General features: G+C 42.3%; 1 long non-coding RNA gene across 4 annotated transcripts in view; it reads left to right on the top strand.

Moving 5' to 3' along the window:
• Window positions 1–19,492, top strand: part of LOC147359131 (uncharacterized) — a 49,871-nt gene extending 30,379 nt beyond the window's left edge. For all 4 annotated transcript variants that reach the window (XR_015140548.1, XR_015140550.1, XR_015140551.1 and 1 more), the window contains exon 4: window positions 19,348–19,492. This is a non-coding gene — a long non-coding RNA (uncharacterized LOC147359131). The remainder of the gene's footprint in view (window positions 1–19,347) is intronic.
• The last annotated feature ends 8,198 nt before the right edge of the window (window positions 19,493–27,690 follow it).

Here is a 27,690-nt window from a genome sequence, read left to right as displayed (position 1 = left end):
GACCCAAGTATTCATCAGCCCTAATGAAAATCAGTGGTATTCCTGTTACTTTCCATGGTTTGTTTTCTCATAAGTTGAAGAACAAAAGAGTATCTTTCATAATATCATCAAGGGTAAAATAGGATGTCACAAGGAGAGAGATCACTGTGGAATAATAAAAATTTTTAAACAGGGCTGATCCATTTTTAATTTAGTTTTCCTTTGCCCATGTCAGTTCAGTTTAGTTCAGTCACTCAGTCGTGTCCAACTCCTTGTGACCCCATTGACTGCAGCACGTCAGGCCTCCCTGTCCATCACCAACTCCTGGAGTTTACTCAAACTCTTGTCCATTGAATTGGTGATGCCATCCAGCCATCTCATCCTCTGTTATTCCCTTCTCCTCCCACCTTCAATCTTTCCCAGCATCAGGGTCTTTTCAAATGAGTCAGTTCTTCACATCAGGTGGCCAAAGTATTGGAGTTTCAACTTCAGCATGAGTCCTTCCAATGAATATTCAGGACTGATTTCCTTTAGGATGCACTGGTTGGATCTCCTTGCAGTCCAAGGGACTCTCAAAAAGTCTTCTCTAACACCACATTTCAAAAGCATCAATTCTTCGATGCTCAGCTTTCTTTACAGTCCAACTCTCACGTCCATACATGACCACTGGAAAAACCACAGCCTTGACTAGATGGACCTTAGGTGGACCTTTGTTGGCAAAGTAATGTCTCTGCTTTTTAATGTGCTGTCTAGGTTTGGTCATAGCTTTTCTTCCAGGGAGCAAGCATCTTTTAATTTCATGGCTGTAGTTACCATCTGCAGTGATTTTGGAGCCTGCAAAAATAAAGTCTGTCACTATTTCCATGGTTTCCCCATCTATTTGTCATAAAATGATGAGATCAGATACCATGATCTTCATTTTTTGAATGCTGAGTTTTAAGCCGGCTTTTTTACTCTCCTCTTTCAATTTCATCAGGAGGCTCTTTAGTTCTTCTTCGCTTTCTGCCATAAAGGTGGTGTCATCTGCATATCTGAGGTTATTGATATTTCTCTCAGCAATCTTGATTCTAGCTCGTGCTTCATCCAGCCTGGTGTTTCTCATGATATACTCTGCATGTAAGTTAAATAAGCAGGGTGACAGTATATAGCCTTGACGTACTCCTTACCCTATTTGGAACCAGTCTGTTGTTCCATGTCCAGTTCTAACTGTTGCCTCCTGACCTGCATACTGCCCATGTCAGACTCCACCAAACAACCTGAATGTGAAAGTTGTTCAGTCATGTCTGACACTTTGCAACCGCATGGACTGTACCGTCCATGGAATTCTACAGGCCAGAATACTGGAATGGGTAGCCTTTCCCTTCTGCAAAGTAACCTGAATAAATACTAGCAATTGCTGTGCCCCACCAAAATTTGGACATGCTTCCAACATCTCCAAAGAAGGACAATATGCTTTTTTGAAAAAATATAAAGATTAAGTTAACCAAGTGCGTGTAAATTCACCACAACCTCTCCTCATTATCCAGAGGGGATGGCCCATGATGATAATTTAGTTAAGGCCAAGTTAATCCAAAATGCAGAGATTCAAGTGCCAAAAAGTCAGTGTGTCTCTGCTTTTCTCCTCTGCTCCCTGGAAGCTGATGTCTTGCTAAGCAGCTGGCTAAGTATTCGCATTCTTGGTGACTTGGAGGAGGCGGGAGCCTTGGCAAAGCAGCAGTAACACACACCGAGACACCTCACTTCTTGTCCTCTATAGTCCCCTCAAACAGTAAGAATGTCAAACCTTCAGTTCTAGAATGAGACTGAGGGTGTTTATGTGAAATTATTCTCTGTGTGTGCTCGGTTGTTCAGTCGTGTCCAACTCTCTGTGACCCCATGTAGCCTGCCAGGCTCCGCTATCCATGGAATTTTCCAGGCAAGTATACTGGAATGGGTCGCCATGTCCTCCTCCAGGCAATCTTTCCAACCCAGGTATCAAACCCTCATCTCTTGCATCTCCTGCATTGGCAAGTGGACTCTACCACTACCTGGGAAATTACACTATTTCTCTGCTGTTCAGTTAGAGGTGGCTGTGTGCCTGGGTTCGCACCAGCAGATGAGAGGATTGGGGAGGCCCTTGACCAGTGGAGCCAATAACATGGTCAAGAGAGACCCGACCTCAGGAAAGAGGAAGAGGCCCGAATGAGCAAGCGGCAGGGGAAGCAGCAGCGGAAATGCCAAGCGCTCCTGGAGCCTGTGAGAACAGAAAGCCAAGGTCAGGGAGCCCATTCACCAGAGCAGAAGGGGAGCCAAAGAAGAACGCACCCAAAGCTGGAAAAACAGAAAGCACAGCATATTTCCTTAGCAAGAATGAGAAAGCCACTCACCCTTCTCCTCTCCCCAAACACGCGTGGAGTTTGGTTTCACTCATCTCTTTGAGGAGGTGTTCCCCTATGTGCTCCGGCCTACCGATTTACAAGAACATGTATTCATCACTCCCATTAAAAAGGAATGTGAATGTCACCCATGACTAGTTTCTCGAGTGGCAGGGAAGTAGGGCAGGTTTGAGTACTTTATTTCCTGCCACATGAAGGTTTGCTGTCAAGCTGAGGTGATCACATGCAATGGGCTAAGCAGAAGCAGACTGAGTCCAAACGCTGGCCCTGTCACTCTCGGTGTGACATTGGATAGGCTTTTCATAGAGCTAAACCTCCATTTTCTCACCTGTATAGTATGAATTATAACATTCCAGATCCACAATCCCTTTGTAGCAATTCTGAAATCCAAAGGGCTCCAAAAAAACAGATTTTTTTGTAAACTTGTACAAAATTCATTTGATGGCAAAACCTGATCTGAACTACTAATGTAAGACTTAGTTTTCGTTTATCCCATTAAACATGATTATCTGCAAGTGTGGTGCAGGAACATCAGTGTGTTTGATAACAGATGGGTATTATGGGGCTGTTATCAATAATCCAGTATATGCACTGATTTGTCGCTCACAAATATGAACCATTTTGAATTCTGAAGCATACCAGGGGCCTGTGTGGAATCTGAATAAGAGACTGGGGACCTGTTCTTTGGGGTTGTAGGAAGTACTAAGGGAAAATAACGTGTATCAGGTGATTCTAACAATGCCTTGTTGCTGCTGATACTTAGTCACTAAGTTGTGTTTGAATCATTGCAACCCCAAAGACTGTAGCCCACCAAGCTCCTCTGTCCATGGGATTCTCCAGGCAAGGATACTGGAGTGGATTACGATTTTCTGCTCCAGGGGATCTTACTGACCCCAGGCTCAAACCTGCATCTCCTGCATTGGCAGGCAGATTCTTTACCACTGAGCCACCAGGAAAGCCCACACCAATGCCTGGCAGTTTGTAACTGCTCAAGAAATACAAACTAGAATTTATTATTATAATGCAGATTGGGAGTGCTCTGCCCCGATCCTGTTACTCTGGAGTTCACCCAGGGGAAACATTGAACTCTGAGGTTCTGACTCCCCATCCACCAACTGTATCACTGAAGAGTCTGGACTTTTTGAGGAAAAAACCTCCCTGGAAGGCCGTGTGTACATTCCTGCAGGCACTGTGGAGTTGAGACCCAAGACCTAAAGCCAAGAAAGAAATTCCAAATGCACAACATTTGAGGATTACAAGGACAGGAGATCAGAGAGATCTCATTCCTCGTCCTGCCCTCCCTCGTGATGGGAACTGCTGGATCTCAGTTTCTTCATGTGGAAAGTGGGCTAACAGTACTTCTGAAAGCTTCACTGTGATGGAAAAGCATTCTTCATGGGGGCCTGGTACATAGATGAGATTCAGCAAGGAACAGGCGAAAACACACAGACACCATTATACTGGGTGCTAAGAAAACCAAAGTTTCTACAGAGTATAATTCTGCCTTGCCCTGAATTCCTCTCCAGAGGAAAAGCCTTATGTTTCCTGCAAAAGTGAAACTAAGAGGCCACACGGAGGGGGCATTCCATCTATGAGGAACTCTAAGCCTGTAGTGAGCGGTTCTTCTCTTTTGACGAGACAGTCACCGGTGCTCCTTGGGGGACTTCTGACTCAGAAGGACAGTCATGCACAAGGTCAAGTTCTAAACTGTAAAGGTGATCTGTGGACACACGGATGGTCAATCAGACTTATTCACCCCTTGAATCCAATTTTGGCTGGATGACCAAGTCCCAGTGTGACCCCTTATAAAAGGAACAATTGTCAAGGGTACTTGGAAGAAAAGAGGGTTGTTTTCTGCCATTCAAAGTGGATCGTTTCATGAAGGAGACCTTTCACCCAAATAATCACCTTGTCCTCGCATGTCCAGATCAGGGCCAACACAGAGAATAAACAGATACCCATTATAGAGGCGGCCTTGAGATTAACCCCAGCCAATGCCTGGTTTTCTACAGAGACTTTGACCTGAGTAATCATGTTCTCTCCAGACCTGAGCCACACGACTTGAGACATGCCAGCTGTTAAGACATTCGTAACCTCCGGGCTTTCCTCAGCACTCCTTTCCTCTTTCCTGCCCATCATGGCTGGAGGTGAGGATCCCCCTCTTTCCCGCCCTCCTGAACCTCAGGGCTTCAGCCCCCTCATTCCGGGAGAGTCAGGGCAGCATTACACACCTTCGCAGTACCTGCCGCCAAGCCCGGCATGAAGAGGCTTCCTTTGAACGGTGGCTCCCCGTGCACTCATTCCCGTTTGTTCAGAGCAGCGGCTCAACAGCCAGACCAATCTCAGGGTTAGGGTCCTGTCAACTAAAAAGATGCACAACATGAGCATTGCGAGTTACATTTTATTTGGGGCCAGATGAGGACTGCAGCCTGGGAGACAGCACCTCAGAGAGCTCTGAGAGACTGCTCCAAAGAGGCAGTAGGGGAAGGTCAATATATAAGATTTTGGTGAAGGGGGAGTTCAGGGCAATCAAGAACTTGTTTTACAAAAGGCTTTCTGCTAGTCATGAGGAGCCATGTCACCATGAAAGGATTTAGTGCTTTTCTAGATATCAGGGAGGAAATGCAAGGACTGGGATCATGAAAGCAGTTCCTGAAAATATCAATATCTAAAGACCTGTTTCACCAGTTTCCCTGGAGCACAGAGTGCCTCACTCTCCACCCTGAAACCCCTTCAGGGAGTGTCGAAGGCCAGCAGCTGCAGTAGCACGGGCACGTGGCAAAAGCCCGTGTTGCTGTTGCTCAGTTGCTGGCAAATGCCCTTGGCAAGTGCCAATTTGTAGTTGACAGTACCAACAGAGCTGGAACACCAGAGAAAGGCATAGACAATTGAACATGAGAGTGAGAAGAGGGAACTTTTTTAAGAAATAATCTGACATTTGATTAATTTCTTAAAGCATCAAAGTATAAAAGAAATATCCATGGGCCAATCCTGGTATAAATAAATAGCTGAATAAATAAATAGATGGGGACATCCCTGGTTTTCCAGTGGCTAAGACTCCGTGCTCACAGTGCAGGGAATCTGGGTTCGTTCCCTTACGGGGGAACTAGATCCCACAGGTCGCAACTCAGAGTTTGCATGCCACAGCAAAGATCAAAGATCTTGAATGCCGCAACTAAGACCGGGTGCAGCGAATAAATAATAAAATAAATAAAAATAAATATTTTAAAAGTAAGTCAATACATAAATGTAGGAGAAAGGACAGCTCTTCCTTACAAAAGAATTCCACTTAATAAATGTAGAAAGAATGAAGAAAATAGAAATTCACCGTTAGAAACCACAGGAATAACTGCGGCAGGCAAGATCCTGCTAAAATTAGCAGGCAAAAGTTTGAGGAGAAACAGTATTTGCATAGTCTCCAAGTGTTTCTCCTTTAAAAGCGAAAACTCAAAATGTTTGTGGCTCAGTCGTGTCCAACTCTTTGCAACCCAATGGATAGTAACCTGCCAGGGATTCTCTAGGCCAGAATACTGGAGTAGGTAGCTATTCCCTTCTCCCGGGCATCTTCCTGACCCAGGGATCAAACCCGGCCTCCTGCATTGTAGGTGGACTCTTTACTGTCTGTGCCACCAGGGAAGCCCATATAGCCCAACACTGTTGATGAATTAGTGTTCCTCCCCAGGCTTACCCAGTCACTCCTCACGTTCTTCCCACCAGCACTGCCACTGCTACCATCACTCCTACCGCCTCCAGCTGAGGACCCTGAGCCGCCCACGGTGATCATTTCACACCTAGGCTCACAGTCTAGGGTTGGCATTGCTAGGACCACTGTAGCTGAACTTGAAAGTCACTGTTAGTGTTGTACGGCATCTTGCTGCTGCTGAGTGTGTGGTCACACACTGCCAAGATGCTGCCACACGGCTGGCGTTTCACCTCCCATATCTCAGCCCCGGTTTTGTGACAAGGCTCCCTGCTGTCTCCTGAGACTTCACGCTCAGCCTTCTGTTCAATGAGGATTGTGTGCAGGGTCCGGACCTTGAATGCCAGGATGAGACACTGTCTTGCAGAATATTTCTTTTTTATGTTTTTCTGTAAGGGAACACTGTATTGTTCCACATTTTAGCTTTGGTTTTGTAATCACTGATTATATAATGAGTTCTGGTTCTCTGCTGGCAAAATTGGTCTGCACTGTTAAAGACACAGCTGCTTTAGAACACACGGAGATGGAGACCGTGTCCGTATGACCCACTGCCTCCGCCACCATCCTTGCTAACCTCCTGAAAGATCAGGCCCACGTTATACTACAATGTGGCGGGTGGCAGTGCCACAGCAGGACAACTCCACTGTTGCACAGAGAGTAGCAGATCCTCGTTGTGAAGTTGGCAATTTTGTAAAACATCAGCTACCTCTAGTGGGGCCAACTTGATCTGCTTCCCTCCTGTCTCAGAGCTTGAAAGTCTGTGTCCTTGACTTCCAGATTTGGGTTTCCAGATAAAACACACAACTCCCAGTTAAATTCTAATTGCAGATAAACAGTGAAAACATTTTTTCAGTGTAAGTATGTCCCATGCAACACCTGGGACATACACTAAAAAACAGTATTCATAATTTGTCTGAAATTCAGATGTAACTGGGCTGTGCCAAGTCACTTTCAGTTGTGTCTGACTCTTTGTGACCCCATGGACTATAGCCCTCCAGGCTCCTCTGTCCACGGTATTCTCCAGGCAAGAAGACTGGAGTGGGGAGCCATTTCCTTCTCCAGGGGATCTTCCCAACCCAGGGAAATGCAAATGGGCAGCCTCTTATTTTTATTTGCTAAATCTGGCAATCCTACTCAAGATCAGACTCTTGTCATTGTCCTGTCCTCTGGGTCTGTCCTTGTGGGACTCCGATAATTCATTCCGCCAAGAAGCCTGAGACAGAATGAGGCAAAGGAAGAATCTTAATCACTCTTGGCTTTTTGTTCTTATCTAGCTCCGAGTGTCACAGATACGCATTAAATTCATAAATAAATTAAAACCTCTCATTTGAAGTTTGATTCATTTCTATCCTAAAACTTTAGCAACATTGGATTCCACTGAGAGGAAGGATGGTGTAAAGAGGAAAGAATGATCTAGGGATGGAGGAACCTGGCCGCTCATCCCAGGCCAAGCGGCCATGATGTGGCGTGCTCACGGCATAGCACTCTCTCTTTAGTCTCTGTTTGAGAACTTAAAGGAGTCAATTAAATAAATTCTAAGATCCATTCCAGGGCTAATAATTCTATGGTTCTGGCTTAAAAAAGTCTGAAACTTATGACATGGCTGGCTGTGGCTGTGAAAGTCGCTCAGTCGTGTCCAACTCTTTGGGACCCCACAGACTATACAGTCCATGGAATTCTCCAGGCCAGAATACTGAAGTGGGTAGCCTTTCCCTTTTCCAGGGGATCTTCCCAAACCAGGAATAGAACCAGGTCTCCTGCATTGCAGGTGGATTCTTTACCAACTGAGCTATCAGGGAAGCCAAAACTTAAGACATATGTAACTGAAAGTCACAGTATTAGATTTAAAAAGTTTAAACATCAGGAATTTTTTATGCTGAATTTTTTAAAGTTGCTTACCAATTTTCTATCTGTTCAGTTCAGTTCAGTCGCTCAGTCATGTCAGACTCTTTGCGACCCCATAGACCACAGCAGGCCTCCCTGTCCATCACCAACTCCCTGGAGTTTACTCAAACTCATGTCCATTGAGTTGGTGATGCCATCCAGCCATCTCATCTTCTGTCGTCCCCTTCTCCTCCCACCTTCAGTCTTTCCCAGCATCAGGGTCTTTGCATATGAGTCAGTTCTTCTCATCAGGTGGCCAAAGTATTGGAGTTTCAGCTTCAGCATCAGTCCTTCCAATGAATATTCAGGACTGATCTCCTTTAGGATGGACTGGTTAGATCTCCTTGCTGTCCAAGTGACTCTCAAGAGTCTTCTCCAATGCCACAGTTCAAAAGCATCAATTAGAAGAGTACATCTTGACCTCCTCAGAACTCTTGTTACTACATTAAATACTTTGTGAAAACTTTTTACATAATTAGTATTCAGGTACAAGATTCACCTGTTAGAATACTCTTAATAGAATTTTCCAGTCTATCATTCTTTTTTTTTTTTAATATTTATTTATTTGGTTGTGCCAGGTCTTCGTTTCAGCACTCAGGATCTTCAGATCTTTGAACTTTGTTGTTGCACTTGGGATCTAGTTCCCTGACCAGGGATTGAACCTGGGTCCCCTGCATTGGGAACTCAGAGTCTTAGCCAGGGAAGTCCCCATGTCTATCATTCTTAAATGACTTTATTAAATTCCAACATTCTTTTTTAAAAAATTATGTATTTTTATTTTAGGCCGCACTGGGTCTTCGTTGCTGTGTGTGGGCTTTTCTCTGGCTGTGGTGAGTGAGGGCTGCTCTCTGGTTGCCGTGTGTAGGCTCCTTGCTGTGGTAGTTTCCCTTGCGGAGCATGGGCTCTAGGCACATGGGCTTCAGTAGTTGTGGCACAGGGCTTAGCTTCTCCTTGGAATCTGGAACCTTCTTGGACCAGGGATCGAACTAGAGTTCCCTGCATTGCAAGGTGGATTCTTAACCACGGAACCACCAGGAAGCCTAGTAAACTTCAGCATTCTAAATTAAAGCTGTATCCTGAACTTGAGCCATTAGTAGTTACTCTAAGGAGAGACCAGTATGATCTTGGATAAAGGAAGATATTTTATGAAGATGTTCTTACTCAAGATCTAAAATACATGCTAAGGAAAAAGCACTTAGACTTAGGTGAGCATACTTTTCAAGTAGATTCAACAAACATATTGACTATCCCACTGGACTATCCCGTATACTCTTCTGGTTTTAAACTCATTTTATAAATGTTTATGGCGCCCAAATTTCCATGTTCACATTTCATTTTTCTCCTCAGTTTCAAACCAAATTTCTAACTCCCTAATATAAATCACCACCTAAATGTCCGACTGCTGCTGCTGCTGCTGCTAAGTCACGTCAGTCGTGTCCGACTCTGCGACCCCATAGACGGCAGCCCACCAGGCTCCCCCATCCCTGGGATTCTCCAGGCAAGAACACTGGAGTGGGTTGCCATTTCCTTCTCCAATGCATGAAAGTGAAAAGTGAAAGTGAAGTCACTCAGTCGTGTCTGACTCCTAGCGACCACATGGACTGTAGCCCACCAGGCTCCCCCATCCATGGGATCCTCCAGGCAAGAATACTGGAGTGGGGTGCCATTGCCTTCTCCCACAGATACCTCAAACTCAGTAAATGTAAAATAAAGTGGAATAAATACAACATTGTAAATAAACTATACTTCAATTTTTTAAAAAATGCAGTGCCTGTTCCCTTCACCCCACAACCTGCTCTGTTGGCCTCTTCGAACTTGATTAATGGTATTAATATCCACCATCATCATTATCATGGTGGAATGATGTGGCAAGAATACTGGAGTAGGTTGCCACCTCCTTTTCCAGGGTATCTTCCCAACCCAGAAATTGAACCGGCATCAAACCACAAGACATCTCCTGCATTGACAAGCAGATGCTTTACCATTAGTGCTACCTGGGAAGTCCATTGATGAGCAGAGAAGAGGTCAAATGTCAGCAGGCTGTAAGGGGGCAGGATATTCTACAGATTGGAAAATCTGTTTCTCAGTTGTTAAAAACTCATTACTCATTAAGTAAATATTCTGTGAATACCACTTAAATTCCAGGCTTCTTGATCTTGATTTTTACTTTTTTTTTTGGCTATGCTTCATGGCTTATGGGAACTTAGTTCCCAGACCAGAGATGGAACCTAGGTCCTAGCATGGAAGCATGGAATCCTAACCCTGAATCACCAAGAAAGTTCCACTTTTGACATTTTCTATTATTATGCAGCATTTGATATTACGGAAAGGGACATGAAATATATGTATGGTTTAAAAGTAATTAGTGTGTGTCACCTCCACCCTGGGCTTTCCTGGAGGCTCAGTGGTAAAGAGTCTGCCTCCAATGCAGGAGATGCAGGTTTGGTCCTTGGGTCAGGAGGATCCAGTGGAGAAGGAAATGGCAACCCACACCAGTATTCTTGCCTGGAGAATTCCACGGACAGAGGAGCCTGGCGGGCTGCAGTCCATGGGGTCAGACATGACTGAGTGATTAAATAACAGTGACCTCCACTCATGCCAAGAAATAGAATTGCCAGGGCCTCAGACCCTTCTCCTCTTGTCTTTCTTCCTGAGCACTGGAGACATCACCATCCTGACTTCTGTGATAATCATTTCATTGCTTTTATTAGTTGTTTTGCCACATTGATAGGCTAGAGAGAGAGAGATACAGGTATGTATTCCAAGTTCTCTAGGACAATAAACAGTGTACGGTCAAAAATGCCTACAAGGACATATGCTAACAAGAATGAAAACTAGAAGAAAGAGACCTCCAAAGAAATTTTGAAATTACTGCACAATATATACAAGCAACTATGCTTACTAAATTCAGAGAAAAAAGTAGAAAATATATGCAAAACAGGAGATGATAAAAAGTGATTTAGCCAATTTAAAAAAGAACCAAATAGAATGTCTCAACGTAAAAAATACAATAAACCAAGTTAAAAACTCAACAGAAATGCTTAAGCAATTTAAACACACTGAAGAGAAAATTAGAAAACAAAATATAGATCAGGAGAAATTATCCAGAGTATAATATAGAAACACAACTGGAAAAAACATAGCTTTGCAAATATGACTCAGATGGTAAAGAATCTAGTCTTTAAAGACTAAGATGACACTAATTTCCTTCAGAAAGAGCTTTCATTTGCCTTTGCTAGGCACACAGGCACACTTTGCTGACAAAGGTCCAGATGGTCAAAGCTATGGTTTTTCCAGTATTCATGTATGGATGGGAAAGTTGGACCATAAAGAAGGCTGAGCACAGAACTGATGCTTTCAAATTGTAGTGCTGAAGAAGACTCTTGAGAGTCCCTTGAACTGCAAGGAGATCAAACCAGTCAATCCTATAGGAAATTGGTCCTTGAATATTCATTGGAAGAGCTGATGCTGAAGTTGAAGCTCGATACTTTGGCCACCTCATGCGAAGAGCCAACTCACTGGAAAAGACCCTGGTGCTGGGAAAGATTGAGGGCAGGAGGAGAAGGGAGCGACAGAGAGTGAGATAGTTAGACAGCATCACTGAGTCAATGGACATGAATTTGAGCAAACTCCAGGAGATAGTGACGGACAGGGAAGCCTGGCGTGCTGCAGTTGATGGGGTCACAGAGTCAGACACAACTTAGTGTCTGAAAAAGAAGGAGGCACACAGGAACATTTTAAGTCACTTTAAACTAAATTCACTTTAGTTTGAGAGAGTTTTATGGTTTTATGGTTTCCTTTTCTCTTTGTTTTCATTTATTTATTTTTCGTCATCAAATGAATGTGGCTTTCAAGCTGTGAGAGTGCTAACCTGCAGTTGTATCTTGTAGGGCAGTTCCCTACCTTTCCCATCTGTCCTGCTCTGCCCAGTGTAAGGACCTGAGGGAGGCGGCACATTTACTTTTGTTTCCCCGTTGCTCTGAGGGTTTTTCCTGTTTTAGTAAGGAGAAGAGCAGGCCCTAGGTTTTGACTCTGTGCTCCTTGTCCTAAGAAGCCCTAAGAACCAAACTGGCCTAATTGGCAAATGTCCTTAGTTCAAAAACAGCTTTAGGGTACCACTTAACTTTCAGATACCGTGCTTTCCTTTGATCTGGGGCTTTAACCTCTTACTATCTTGTCTGATCTTTGATGCTTTTAAGAAGTTATAAATTTTATTTTTTTTTTAGTGAGTGTTTTTGGTTGTTTCTAGTAGGAGACTGGTCTGATCCTCATCCTGCCTTATTCTTGGAAATGCAAGTCCTCTCATCTTTCTAGGCTTAACTGAACTGCACACTTAGAAACAAAAACCCAACATGATCTTCTGTAAACAAGTTACCATAGGAAAAGCAAGCACATGTTTTTTAAGTCTCCTGTGCTTTAGGAAAAGAATCATTGTAGAGTTCACTTAAATAGGCTACAAAACTTGAACTGCCATTAAAATTTTTAAGAAATATATCTGAAATTTTCTAAGAAAAGTTCCCCCCCAATTTAATTTTCAAACCACTTCTAAATTATTTTTAAATTGCAACATTTTATCCAGAAATTGCTTTTCCATAGAACTCAACTACCCAAGAATCTAAAAGTATATAAAATGACTCTACATAATCCAGTTAGATGACAAAAGTGTTGTCACCTTATTTAACGTACTTTATTCATCAGAAGTCTTTGAGGCCTCATTCAGAGTTGATTAGCTCTTATTTTATACACAATCCAAAGAAAACTCATTCTTTGGTTTTCTAGCCCATAAACACAGAGAAGGAATAACTTGAAGGAAAACATGTATTTTCAAAGGCAGGCTCATTACAAGAGTCAGGGATGGCACTTAACAAACCCACAAGTGTAAAACAGGATTTTATATATACATGTATAAAATGTTCAGAAAGTTCTAGAAGAGGCACAGTGGAGAATTTCTTGGCTCTCTTGGGTCTTCGTTGCTGCTCTACGGTTTTCTCTGGTTGTGTGTGGTGCGTGGGCTTTCGTTGCAGTGGCTTCTCTTGCTCTCTAGGGCATGTGGGCTTCAGTAGTTGCAGCACGTGGGCTCAGTAGTTGTGGCTCCTGGGCTTAGTTGCCCCGTGGTGTATGTGGAATCTTCCTGGAGCAGGGATCAAGCCCGTGTCCTACACTGACAGGTGGATTCTTAACCACTGGGCCACCAGAGAAGTCTACAATGGAGACATTTTGCCCAACATTCTACGGTAGTTCCTGGGAGGCTCATGGTACCATTCACAGCTTAGTGAACAAACCTCTACATTCTTGGTATTGTTCCTGTGGTAGCATCAAACCAGTGAGGCCATTTCTGAGAAAGACAGGGATGTAATGTCTTTGATATATTTTCTGTGTTTTTTAAGGAAGTAAAATTAAAAGTTACTTTTAGGGTAAAAGCTTGCCGATTTGGAGAATCTCACTCACTAGTTGGGCCTGAAAAATAAGCATTTCTGTATTACAGCCTCCTGATCCAACTTCCCTTTGAGACTGACTCCAGAAAATTCAGAGCTTATAAATACCCTAAATGTACCTTTCAGTTCTTTAGCCTTCAATCTAGGAGTTGAGAGAAGGGGCATTTTTCTCAGTATCACTGACGTCTAAAACAGGAACTTAAAGAGAAAGCAACTATACTGGCCACAAGTGAAAGAAAGAGGCAGAGATGAGGAGGGTCTGGTTTTACTTTAGAGCAGTCCCATTTGGGCCAGGTTATAGGTATAGAAAAGATAACCAGTGCAAAATGAAACTGTCAAGATTGTTAAGTGATAGATGACAATCAGGGTTCAAAAGTTGCATGGGGAAGGGGAGATGAAGGGAGTTGGAGGACAGGAAACATCCCCAGATGGTCCTGCTTTTGTTTATCTCTGTTTCAGCACAAAGGGTGCCAATCGGCTTCCTGATGTATGTTAGGAGACACAGCTCTCAACTTACACATTGATTTTAGATCTCCCTGAAGTGTAGGCTCTGTTTCTGTGGTATAGGAGAATCATTACTTGAAAGGTTTCAGACTTCCCTGATCCCACAAGATGAGGTGCTGAGTTTTAGTATCATTATCACTATTACATCATTAGTATCATTCTAGAATCTCAAAAGTGGGAAAACCCAGACACCTGCTTAACTGCAAGAGGCTGGCTATTCTATATCCAGTATATTTCCCCTTGCTTTCCCCTTAGTATTTATCATACCAACTTGACTTCCAAGTATTTAATTTGTAAGCTATTTTTTTTTAATTTCACAAATGAACTTGACAACTGAAATGTAGTAGGAGAAAAAGACTTCTGTTTTGATTAGAATTGGCAAGTAGGTTTCATTTTGCTAGTCAATTCTGGTAGATCTGATGGCAAGCCACATTCTGAAGAGTATTGAAACTGCTTCTAAGTTCAGAAGGAGAGAGCTCTGAGATCCATTAGCAATGTCTGTTCCAACATAGGACTGGGAATATAGCATGCCTGTCGAATATTTGTTATCTGTGGCTTAGTGCAACAAATACTGAATGTCAAGTAGTATGCAAAGTATAAGAGTTTGTTTTATATTGTTTTTGTTTTAAATAAATAAAACATAGTTCCTTTGTTTAATGTAATAAATGGCAGGCATATGACCAAATAACTAAAATCCGGTGTGGAATATGCAGTAAGGAAAGTGTATCAAGGTCCAGAGGGCCAGAGAGGAAGAAGGGAAAATGGATCTTCAGGGAATGGCTCTAGGAGAAGGCCAATAATCAGCAGTTTCAGACAGACAGCTGGGTGACCTCAGTTTTGGTCTGAATCTACCCCTTCACACTTCAACCACAGGTGGCAGAGCACCAGTATATGGCCAGTTTTTGTGCGGGCAAATTTCCTATAGTATTCTAATAACTAGCTCATAGAGCTCTTGTCATCCACAGCCTTTATCTCATTATCAGTGAATCCTGGCTGGATGCCATAAGGGTATAGACTATGCTCTGTGGGCATCTAAAGAAGCCAGCCAAGGAGTACTGCACAGAGAGCACCCCAATGGGCTTATCCTTTCAAAGCACACAGGCTAACAATGACAGGAATGGCCCCAAACTAAGAACAAATATTTTTAAAAGGCATCAGCTTTGTGAGTAGCATCAGGAAGGTCAAAAATCCAGAATAATCCATGGCTGGAAAATGCTAAACAGAAGAGCTATTTATAAGCTGTGTTTGGAACAAAACAATTGACCAAGACTACGATCAATTTGGGAGAAGAGATGCATAATGCTAACATATATAAGAGCATTATAAGAAAATAATCGGGACTTTCCTGATGGTCCAGTGGCTAAGACTCTGTATTCCCAATACAGAGGGCCCAGGTTTGACCCCAGGTCAGGGAACTAGATCCCATATCCCATTTAAGACCCAGCACAGCCAAATAAATTTTAAAATACATTAAAAAATCATAATTAACAAATTACTTCCTGTCATTTTCCTCTGTAGAAGGTATTTCTCATAGATTATGCATCAAATTTATCTAGAGTATCTGTAAAAATGTATGTTCCCAGGCCCCATTTCAGACCTACCAAGCCTCTCTCTAGAAGCCTGTGGGGAATGTACATTTTTAACAGCTCTTCCTTCTCCAAGTGATCAATATATACCCTAAAGATTTAAAACCACTACTCTTAGGGACAGAATGACAAGGGCTATAAGCTTCCCCAGTGGCTCAGTGGTAAAGAATCTGCCTGCAGTACAGGAGATGTGGGAGACTCAGGTTCAATCCCTGGGTCAGGATGATCCCCTGGAGGAGGACATGGCAACCCACTCCAGTATTCTTGCCTGGAGAATCCCACCAGAGGAGCCTGGTAGGCTACAGTCCATATGGTTGCAAAGAGTTGGACATGACTGAAATGACTGAGCACGCATAAGGAAATGAAATCCAGGATAAATGAGAAGGTGGTGAGAGTGCCAGCTGCTTTAGATGTGTTTAATTCTGCAGCTCCTATGAAATACATCCAGGATAAAAAGTAACCAGCAGATGCAATTATATACATCTCAACATCAATCTTTAAGAAATTATGCTGCTGCTGCTAAGTCACTTCAGTTGCGTCCAACTCTGTGCAACCCCATAGACGGCAGCCCACCAGGCTCCCCTGTCCCTGGGATTCTCCAGGCAAGAACACTGGAGTGGGTTGCCATTTCCTTCCCCAATGCATGCGTGCATGCTAAATCGCTTCAGTGGTGTCTGACTCTGTGTGACCCTATGGACGGCAGCCCACCAGGCTCCTCTGTCCACAGGATTCTCTAGGCAAGAAGACTGGAGTGGGTTGCCATCTCATGGGAATGGTATAATTCCTAGAAGCCTGGATGGAGGTAGATGAGTATTTGTTGCCATCACATGGCAAAAGGGAAGATTCAATAAAATACAGAATTGTCAATCGTATATGGATTCCTAGTAAAACCTTGGAAAGCATTAATAGTATTTATTCATAAACACTTAAAAGTAGGGTTGATCATTGATAGTCAGACTGGAGCCATCACAAATAAATACATGTCTTTTACTTTCAGCTGCATCAACGTCTTCTTGAAAAATGTCATTATAAATTATAAATAAAAAACTATGCACACTAAACTGATCTCATTTTTTAAATAAGTCTCTTACAACAGCAGAATGATGGAATTAGCTTGTGTTGAGTTTTTCTTAGGCATTTGCACAGGGTCTCATGATATGTACTGAGCAAGATGGCGAAATGTGAGAAAACTGGTAGGACTAACCGTTTTTAGCCACTGGACCATCAGGAAAGTCCTGATTGTTTTCTTCTGATGTTCTTACATATGTTAGCATTATCCATCTCTTCCCCCAAATTGATGATAGTCTTACTTGGTTGATTGTTTTGTTCCAAACATAGCTTATAAATGCTCTTCTGTTTAGCATTTTCCAGCCGTGGATTATTCTGGATTTTTGAGAGCCTACTTTATGTCAGGAACTCTGCCAAGTGTTTTGTGATTACTATTTAATTTAAACATCTACCCATTTCTATAAAGTGAAAACAACTGTCCCATTTTACAGATGAGGAAACTAAGCAGAGTCATCAGGTAACTTGCCCAGGGTCATATAGCCAGGATATGGTGGAGTTAAGGTTGAGGGGCCAACTCTGTGATCAAACTTTGCGTGCCTACCAACTATGCTTTATTTCAGCTGGATGAATAGGTAGAATGCCGTGTCCAGAAAGAGTTAATCCGTGGTTCATGCAAACCTGAAGGATTCACTAATGACTGCCATGAGTCAGAGTTGTCCCAGAACTGCTCAACATTTTTACTAGTGACGTAAATAAAAATATAAAGGTTGGGCTTGTTTACAGATGGCATAAAGCTAGAGAAAGGGATAACTAAAACTGTAAATGAGATTGGCAGATGAGAACAACAGGCCAGAGTCGAAAAGATAAAAATTTTTAAAGGACCATGGTAAAATCCTATACCCTGGTTACAAAAGAAAGTACAATTAAGAACACACAGCTTAAGACAAAAGGTAGAAACTTGTATTGACCCGGTCAGCCTGCTATAGACTAGTTCAAAATGATTAATATGTGACGACAATGACTTCACGTACTTCTTTAACTGGCTCCCTGACCCATGCCCCTCCAAAGCTGAAGTTACCATATTTCATCTAATTTGAGATGCTGTTGATTGCAAGATGCACCAGTGGCTTAGCACCACTGAGAAAAGAGGAGGGAATGCCATCAATTAAACGAGGACACAATGCTTTCATATTTAGTTCAGTTTAGTTCAGTCACTCAGTCGTGTCCGACTCTTTGCAACCCCATGGACTGCAGCACGCCAGCCCTCTCTGTCTATCACCAACTCCTGGAGTTCACTCAAACTCATGTCCATCGAGTTGGTGATGCCATCCAACCATTTCATCCTCTGTCATCCCCTTCTCCTCCTGCCCTCAATCTTTCCCAATGAGTCAGTTCTTCACATCAGGTGGCCAAAGTATTGGAGTTTCAGCTTCAGCATCAGTCCTCCCAATGAATATTCAGGACTGATTTCCTTTAGGATGGACTGGTTTGATCTCCTTGCAGTCCAAGGGACTCTCAAGAGTCTTCTCCAACACTACAGTTCAAAAGCATCAATTCTTTGGCGCTCAGCTTTCTTTATAATCCAACTCTCACATCCATACATGACTACTGGAAAAACCATGGCCTTGACTAGATGGACTTTTGCTGGCAAAGTAATGTCTCTGCTTTCTAATATGCTGCCTAGGTTTGCCATAACTTTTCTTCCAAGGAGCAAGCATTTTTTAATTTCATGGCTGCAGTCACCATCTGCAGGGATTTTGGAGCCCAAGAAAATAAGGTCTGTCACTGTTTCCACTGTTTTCTCATCTGTCTGCCATGAAGTGATGGGCCCAGATGCCATGATCTTAGTTTTCTGAATGTTGAGTTTTAAGCCAACTTTTTCACTCTCCTCTTTCACTTTCATCAAGAGGCTCTTTAGTTCTTCACTTTCTGTCATATTGCTTTCATATTACTTAACATTTTTGTTTCATAATGGTGGAAGGAACATTTTAAACTTTACTAGCTCTTTGTGGCACCTCCTAACCCTCAGCTGTTAGTCTTGTGCAGGAACAGTTTAGTGAGGAAGGTTTAAGGATACTAGAAAGAAGCCCTCAGAGTCGAAGAGAGAGATTCACTGAATTAGAGTTTCATTAACCAGCTGTAATGGAAAGGAAGCCCCTGCAGGAAGTGGGCATCTTTATTTAGAGGCACAAAGGAAAGAACCACAGAGTGAAAGGACTTGGTCTTCCACTGAGACTCTGAGAATTACCACAAGAAAAGTTTCTTGTGCTAATGGTCCTAGGACTTGGGATCACTTTCAGATGAGAGTCCAGAGAATTCCCTTGCAGCCCAGAAGTTAGAAATCTGTGCTTTCATGGCCAAGGGCCCAGGTTCAATCCCTGGTAAGGTAACAAAAATCCTGAAAGCCATGCAGCAAAAAAAAAAAAAAGATGAGAGTCCAGAAGCCATCATTGATTTGTTCAGTGCTTCCAAGATTGTTCAACAGGTTACTTCAATACAGAGCCAGGAATATAGGCTGATGTCACCATTACTGATGACTCTTAACTGTGAAAAAAAAAAAAGTTTAATAGACATAGATTTGTTTTTCACATCAATTGTGCATAATACAAAAGGAAAGCATAAGAAAAAATAAATAGGTTAAGGTATTCCCCTAGACTTCTTTTCTGGAATCCAATGTTCTAAAACGCATTTCACTGCAGAGTTGGGTATATTTGTCCTGTTTTTCCAAAGACAATCATCCTCTGTGCTGCCAGAGGTATCAGTTAGGCAGGATTTCTTTAAACAGTTCTTTCAAGGATTTTTTCCCCCCCCTGAGCCAATGACTCCAGCCCCCAACCCCCAATTTTTAATACAGCTCCTTTCTTGATTCTTTTCAGAAGGTGTCAACAGAAGATTCCAGAAAACAGCCAAGATTGTATTCCTTCCTGAATTGCTCCTTGAATTGTTTGTTGAGTGAAAAGTTGATGAGTGGCCATTGTCCATTTGTACCATTAGAAATATAAAGCAGGTCGTTGGCTCCTATGCAAGCAGTCACTGGCCTGTGTTATCTGTTACCTGGTCAACAGCAATTACAAGACACCATTGATCAGAAGAGACATCCTAATTTCAGAGATGTTAAATGTGAAAAGATACGTATCTAAGAATCAATCAAATTCAGTAATTATGCTCCACTTGCAGACTGAAGCCAATCCAGACTTCGGAATCTTTGCTGTTCCTGACAAAGGAGGTTCAAGAGGCTCTTGAACATTGAAAGATTTCATAGTCACAGTTCTGTTTACTCTGGTGTAATGTAATCAAATCATCCACCATTTTTCTAAGAGAAGTATTTGAATTCTCAACGTTTAGGTTGATTCATGAGTGAGTTGCCCAGCTGAAAAGTGACTTTGGCTAAATGACATCTAGTAGCCCTACCTCAATGCATCTTCCTGGTTCTTTACATCTCATAGAATGGTCATTGTCATCACATACTCATCAGCAATCTTGCATAATATAGCACTCATGAAGATGGGGATTTCTAAACTTTTATAAATATGATAAGAGCAAAAACTGAACTCAGGTCAACTTGAGCTCTATTACGATGCTCACTAGATGTAAGATCTTGGCTGAGTCTGCCTTGCTAAGCTTCAGTGTCCTTATCAGTAAAATAGAGGTTAAACCATTACTGTTACTATTATTATTACATATTAATATTATTATTATACATTTCTTATTATTAAATAAGGTAACATATGTAAAATGCTGAACACCATGCCTGGCACACACAGTAAATGAACAATAAATGAATTCACCACAATGAATTCCAGAAGGATCAAAGATTTCAATGTAAAAAGTGAAACAATAAAAATAGTTGAAGAAGACATGGGAGATTATTTTTATAGTACCAGAATGGAGAAGGCTTTTTAAAAATGATATATGTGAATAAGGAGGAGGCAAAGGAGAAGAAAAGAGCCCCAAATGAAAAGACTGATACATTTGACCACTTAAAACATAAAATTTTTCTATCTAGAATTTAAAAATACCATAAAGTGAAAAAACAAACGACAAATTGAAAAAAGTAGTTGTGCCATACAACACAAAGGATTAATTTCCTTGATATATAAAGATCTTCTAGAAATCAGCAAGGAGAAACCCTGTAAATTAATTGAAGGTTTTGCAAAGGATGTTTAAAAGAATATAACTTGCTCTTAAATAGATTAAAAACAAGAAGTTTGACCTCACTCTAAAAAGTTAAGTAGACAAGTTGAAACTACAATAAGTTATTTGTCTTCTGCACCTTTCATCAGGCACGATGCCTGTCTCCCTGCCAGGACCTCTGTCCACTGACAGGGTAGGGTCTACCTCATGCTGTCTCTCTTCACCTTGGACTCCCCATCTTGCCTCCTTCTATAAATCCCCTCTGGATATAAACCCATTAAAAAAAAAAAGGCTTCACTGGACTTCCCTGGTGGTCCAGTGGTTAAGAATCCACCTGCCAATGCAGGGGACATGAGTTTGATCCCTGTTTCAGAAAGACCCCAGTTGCCACCGGGCAACTAAGCCCGAATGCCACAACTACTGAGCCCGAGTGCTGCACCTACAGAAGCCCGCACGCTCTGGAGCCTGTCCTCTGCAAGAAGAGCGGCCGCTTCAGTGAGAAGCCCAAACCCCGCGACTAGAAAGTAGCCTCTGCTCACCACAACGAGAGAAAGCCCACACACGGCAGTGAAGACCCAGCACAGCCATAAACAAATTAATTAAAAGACTTCATCTCTACTGGCCTCCTAGAATTCCCCCTAACTTCTGGGGTCTGACGATTCTAGTCTAGCTTCTCCAGTGGAGACTGATTGAGTTCTGCTTAGGATAAACCTTAAAAACATGTTTCATTTTGATTTCATGCAGTACTAGGTCCATATGCAAGGAGCAGTAGTCTAAAATATTCTGTGCTGATCAACTCACCGCAGAGGCAAATGTTCTTGAGATAAAGGGTTGTGAATTCAGAGGAGGGCAGCTGCCAGGGTGGTACTGAAACCATGTCATTCACGAGCCAGCTGAAAGAAATGAGGATGTTGGGGTTATGGGGAAACTCCTGGAAGGAAACAGATGTCCTCCAACAGGTGGGGATATCTGTCCTAGGAGAGGGGGTTAGGCTTCTTGGGTGCCGCTACTGAAGGCAGAACTCAGGATGAAGGGTAGAAGTCACTGGGAGAAGATCTGATAAACGTCACAGAAATCAGAGCTTGTTTAAAATGGGAGGAGTGCCTTTCTAGGAATGAACTCTCTGTAGCTGGACATATTCAAGCAGTTAGTGGATGACAGACTTTGAGGGGAGACTTCTCAAAGAGGTTACCACTGGCCAACTTAAGCTCTCTCTTTTTCTTTTTTTCTTTCATTCTGTTTCTCTCTCTCTCTCTCTCTGTCACACATACCATTCTTCCCCTTCCACAGTTTATTTTTATTTTAAAATTTTTTCTCCTTACCATATATCAACGCCTGACACCCTATATATTCTTTTCATCACTGTGATTGAAATTTCTCCCCAACTTATTGGCAGTCTCCCCCAACCTGAATGGAACTTCCTGTCCATGAGGGATTTGCCTGCCCTTTTTGTTGATGTAGCCCCATCACTCAGGACGTGCTTGGCACACAGTACACTTTATTGCTGAATGAATAAATGATCAGGGATCACTACAGAAGGAGACCCTCCCTGGGGTGAGTGGTGGGTCTGATTATCTCTGGGAACGTTTCAGCTTTAGAATCTTAGGATGTGATAAGCCCTACAAGGTGGGCCCTGCGTCTCCTGACACTTGAGCTACTCTTGACTGGAGAGGAGCACTGCTTTGAAAACCATTAAGGCCGTGTGTGCGAATTTCTAATGCATGCGAGTGGCACACAGCAGGCTCTGATGTGTGGATGCCGGGCGGCAGGGGAGAAAGGCCTCAGACAAGGAGGGGTCTGAGCTACATGCAGAGGAGGACATAGGTTTCAGGTGGGAATCTCAGCCTGTAAGTACGTTACTTAATATCTCTGAAGCTCAATTTCCTCCTTCCTATTAATATGAATCTGGCAGGATTGTTGTGAAAATGCAATCACTGGCCCTAGGGAGAATCACAGAAGTCTGTTATTCAGAAAGTGCCTGCTCCCCTTTGGGTGATGGCTGTTGTGCTATTTAACTTGAGTTTTGACTGGGTGAGATTTTATAGAGATGTGTAAAAGGACTTGCAAAGTAAAAGGCATGGCCTCTAAGAAGACTTGGATGCAGAAACACAAACATTATACTGGAGGACAGAGTTCCAAAGCAGTGAGTCTAGACCCAAACTGCCTGGGTTCAGATCCTGGCTAAAATTTATGACTGGGTAAGCTCCTTGACCTCTCTGTGCCTCAATAGCCTCATCTATAAAATGGGTCTAGTAATATTACCCATGCCCTAGGTCTTGTGAAAATTGAATGAGTTATCATATGTAAAGCACTTAAAACAGTGACTAGCCCAATATGAGCACTCAGTACACGGCAGCTGTGAGGATTATTATACATGCTGAAGAAAGTCTACCGCAGGTCTGTTTGGTTAAGGTCAGGAGGGAGATGTGGGAAGGAAGGATGAAACCAGACATGAGTGTCACAACAGCGTGAACCCTGCCAGACACGGGCTTTTCACACCCAAGGCCCAACCCATCTCCCTCGTCTGCCTCCCACAGAAAGCCTCTCTCGACTGCCCCGCCCCGGGTCCCTAGGTCACCCTGAATTCCTGTGTCGCATATACCACCTTGTATTATCATTTGTGTTTTTATATTCTGCATGTTGCCCCTGCCCCCTTCCTAACTCAATTGTGAGTTCATCGAGGAAGGAAGGGAAATACCTGTGAATCCAGTCCCTTCCTCTGTCCTCTGCTATGAAAGTGAAGTAGGGGTGAGTAGGGGGATAAGAGCAGTTTTGGAGTCACATGGTCCTGTTTTAATTCCAGCTCTCCTACTTTCTAGATTGATATGACCTGGGCAAGTTGCTTAACCCTATGAGGCCTCAGTTTCATCATCTATGAAATGGGGACAGTATTATCGCCTAGGGCTATTGTAAAGATGGAGATAATGCATGAGGAGTATTTAGCACAGAGCCTGTGGCCATAACAAACATGGGGTAAGTGGTGAGCGTGACTATGCTAAAGGCAAAAGAAACACTGCTAAGAAGTGATTCTATCAGAAGTAGAGGTTGTGGTTTACAGTGGATTGGAGCAGTAAGTGACCACCCATTGGTCCATCACTGAAGTGATAAGGACCGTGGGCCCACACTCCTCGGCCCTCAGCCCTCCACCCTCAAGCCGGAAGCACTGTTTATTTCATTCCTTGAAGATGACAGTCTTAGTTTCAGTAACAAAATGAAAAGTACCTGCTATGCATTGTATCCGTATCATGCTATAGTGCTATGGTAATTTAACATGATATTCTTGAGGGAGGCTGGATGAAGAATATATGAAAGTGAAAGTGTTAGTCGCTCAATTGTGTCCGACGCTGTGACCTCTGCTCCTCTGTCCTTGGAATTCTCCAGGCAAGAATACTGGAGTGGGTTGCCATTTCCTTCTCCAGGAAATCTTCCCAAGCCAGGGATTGAGCATGGGTCTCCTGCATTGCAGGCAAATTCTTTACTGTCTGAGCCACCAGGGAAGGGTATATGAGAGGTCTCTAAATTGCTTCTTATGACTGTGTGTAAATTTGCAATTATCTCAAAATAAAAATTATTTTAAAATAAGTACCCAAATTAACTTATCTTTCATGACCCCTCTTTTTTATGGCCTTCTTTCCCCCTAGCTCCCTTTCCACAGGCCTTGATTATACATCCCTGTGTCCTGAACACAACAGCACTTACATTGAATATTGATGCCCTGCCAAAAACATGGGGAGAAAAGAACAACAATAATGGATTATAATTAAGTGTTTATGTGCCAGAATTGTTCAAAGCACCTTTATATATATATAAACTATTTTAATCTTTACAATAAGTCTTGAAGTTTCTATAACCTTCATTTCACAAATGAGAAAACTCAGGCTTTGAGAAATGAAGTAACCTGTTCAAGGTCACATAGAGCCCTGACTCTGAATTTCCTGGGCTTCAGAGCCTCTTTGGCCACTCTTTATAGATCTTGTAAATTTAAGAGTGAAATTATAAGTTTAGTGAACATCTATTATCTCCTATAGATACAAAATAATAGAAAAAAGAATACTCTTCCTTGTGCTGAGAACTCTTGGGATTTATTCTCTTTCATATATGAGATACAGTAATGTTAATTATATTAATCCTGTTGTCATTACACCCCTAGGAATTATTTATCTTACAACTGGAAGTTTGTACCATCATTTCATCATGTATATAAGTCAAAGCATTAGGCTGTACACCTTAAACTTATACAGGGCCATAAGTCAATTATATCTCAATAAAATGGAGGGAAAAACTTTTTTTGTTGTTTTTAAATTGAAATATAGTTGATTTACAATGTTGTGTTCATTTCTGGTGTATGGCATATATATATATATATATATATATATATAACTGAATTGTCATGTATATGTATATATGATACATATATTCTTTTCCAGACTCTTTTATACTACAGACTATTATAAGATATTAAAGATAGTACCCTATGCTATACAGTAGGTCCTTGTTGTTTATCTATTTTGTATGTAGTGGTGTTTGTTTTATTCCCCCTCTCCCTTTCCCCTTGCTGCTGCCACTGCTGCTAAGTCACTTCAGTCGTGTCTGACTCTGTGCGACCCCATGGACTGCAGCCCACCAGGCTCCTCCGTCCACGGGATTTTCCAGGCAAGAGTACTGGAGTGGGGTGCCATTGCCTTCTCCGCCCTTTCCCCTTGGGTAACCACAAATTTGTTTCCTATGTCTGTGAGTCCATTTCTGTTTTGTAAATAACATTTGTATCATTAAAAAAATTTTTTTAATGTGTTTTTTGATAACCAGTGGGGTTTCCTTTATCTGTGCTCAACGGGTTCTGCAGACAGGCTCCCAGGAGCCATACAACAGTAAGGAACCACAAACTCAATCCCTTACCTGTCCATGAGGCCTTTTCTGGCCTCCATATTAAATGCTGGCCAATCCCCTCCATAAACCTACCCCTGCTAGGTGACCAGCTGTCCTGGTCCTCCAGGAAGTAAGGGGGCTCCCATGGTTTTTCAGTTTGAAAATCAGGACAGTGCCTGGCAAGCCTGGAAGAGATGGTCACCCCTTCCTGCTCATTCAACCTTACCTCCCTTCTGCAAAAGCCAGGGAGGTATCCAGGGACAAAGCATTCTTAGTGGAATCATAGCAAGTAGAGGTCACAGTAAGTACGAAGTCCTGAGGCAAAACATGCTTGATAGGTGGAAGGAAGAGCGAAGAGGCCATTGTGGCTGGAGTGGGATAAATTGGAGACAGCTGGTGGGCAGTTAGGAAGGGGAACTGAAGGAAGGCACAGATTGTGTGGCAATGGCTATGGATTCTACTTTGAGTGAGAATGGAAGCCATTGGCATGTTTGAGGAGAGAAGTAACACGACCAGAGTTACATGTGGAATTCTGGGGATAAAAGATCAGATTGGGTATAAAAAAATGCAGTGTGGACTAAACAAAGTGTGGTGTCCTGGACTGGGGCAAATGGTACAATACATCAGTGGAAAAACTGGTTAAACCCTAATAGTCTGGAGTGCAATGAATAGGAAGAGTCCAATGTTAGTTTCTTGATTTTGACAAATGTACCAGAGTAATATAAAATAACATTGGGAGTAACTGGGTAAAAGACACGTGGGGACGCTCCTGTTTATCTTTGCAGCTTCTCTGTAAATCTGAAACTATTTCCAAAACAAAAGTTGAGAGAGAGAGAGAAAGAAAAATGAGAGAAGGTGAAAAATATAGATAGCTCTCTCTTCTCTCAAGATGGGAAAGTTTGTGGGTGAATTTTTGGCTCTGCTGAAATTCTACCTCTAAAACTTTTCTGCTCTTTACCAAAGATTCCTTTTACCTGCTTTATCAGTCATTTATACCTTAGTATAAGTTAATTTGGGCTTCCCTGGTGGCTCTGACAACAAAGAATCTGCCTGTAAGGCAGAAGACCCAGGTTCGATCCCTGGATTGGGAAGATCCCTTGGAGAAGGGAATGGCTACCCACTCTAGTATTCTTGCCTGGAGAATTCTAGGGACAGGGGAGTCTGGCAGGCTACAGTCTATGGGATCACGAGGAGTTGGACATGACCGAGGGACTAACACTTGCACTTTTTTTTCATAAATTTGTTTATCAGCTACTTTTCTGAGAACAAATGGGGCAAGAAGTAAGGAAGTCAGGGTTTGCTTCCTTCGTAATTTTGTCTAGGACTATAGACGAATTGAGTGAGGTACCTTAAGCATGCTTAGCTTTTACTTTCGTTCTTTGCCTTGTGTGTGCTCAGTTGCTCAGTCGTGTCCGACTCTTTGCCTCCCACAAGTATAAATGCATATCATTCTTAGGCTTGTTTTTTTCTCTTCTTTTTTTTTTAAATGGTTGTTTACAAAATTAGCAAAAACTGGGGCAGAAACTTGTTTTCTCCCTCGGTTGCAAAAGCTTTTAGGAAGTTGCAATTTTTTTTTTTTTACAACTGCTTTGCTCCTGGCAGTAACCCAAGGGTAATCCACTACAGAAAACCATATCTGAAGCCCCCAGATGGCATTGCCTAGTCAGAGGATGGTGGCAGGAATGGCAGTCTCTCTGAAAATGACACGTTCTCACCTTATCTCACTGTCACAGAGCCTTGAACTTTTTCCTTCCCCTGTCATTAGGCTGAGAGTATTAGATTCCTAGGAGCAGGAGGGAAACCATAACAAGATGAGAAGATCTTATAAAGAAACTGTCCTATGCATCCTTTTTTCCTGAGTCGAATACAGTACGTGGAAATTTGTAAGCCATTAATTATAAATGTCTTATGAATGAAAGCAATAGACATTTCAAACTAACCACATTTTATATAAGAAACTTCACAGGGCTACAGAACAACAAAACTTTTGACTCTTCAAGGATGAAGTTGTACTTAATTTTTATTTCATCCAAAGCAAAAATTTAATTTCTGAACACAGGAACATACATGCTAGCCAATTAGTAACTGTGCAATTTCTATTAAACTTTAAAATACAATTGAGTTCATTATTACACATGAAATCCTTAGTTCCATAAAATGTGCATTGTTGTTTTTTCATTAGAAAAACTTGCAATCATAATATCCTTTTCAAATTTTTA

Source organism: Bos grunniens, chromosome 14 (genome assembly GCF_055505025.1).
Source record: "Bos grunniens cultivar Pamir isolate PY7600 chromosome 14, Bosgru_T2T1.0, whole genome shotgun sequence".
Taxonomy (NCBI): domain Eukaryota; kingdom Metazoa; phylum Chordata; class Mammalia; order Artiodactyla; family Bovidae; genus Bos; species Bos grunniens.
The sequence above is the reverse complement of the archived record's forward strand: the minus strand, read 5'-3'. Positions and strand labels throughout refer to the sequence as shown.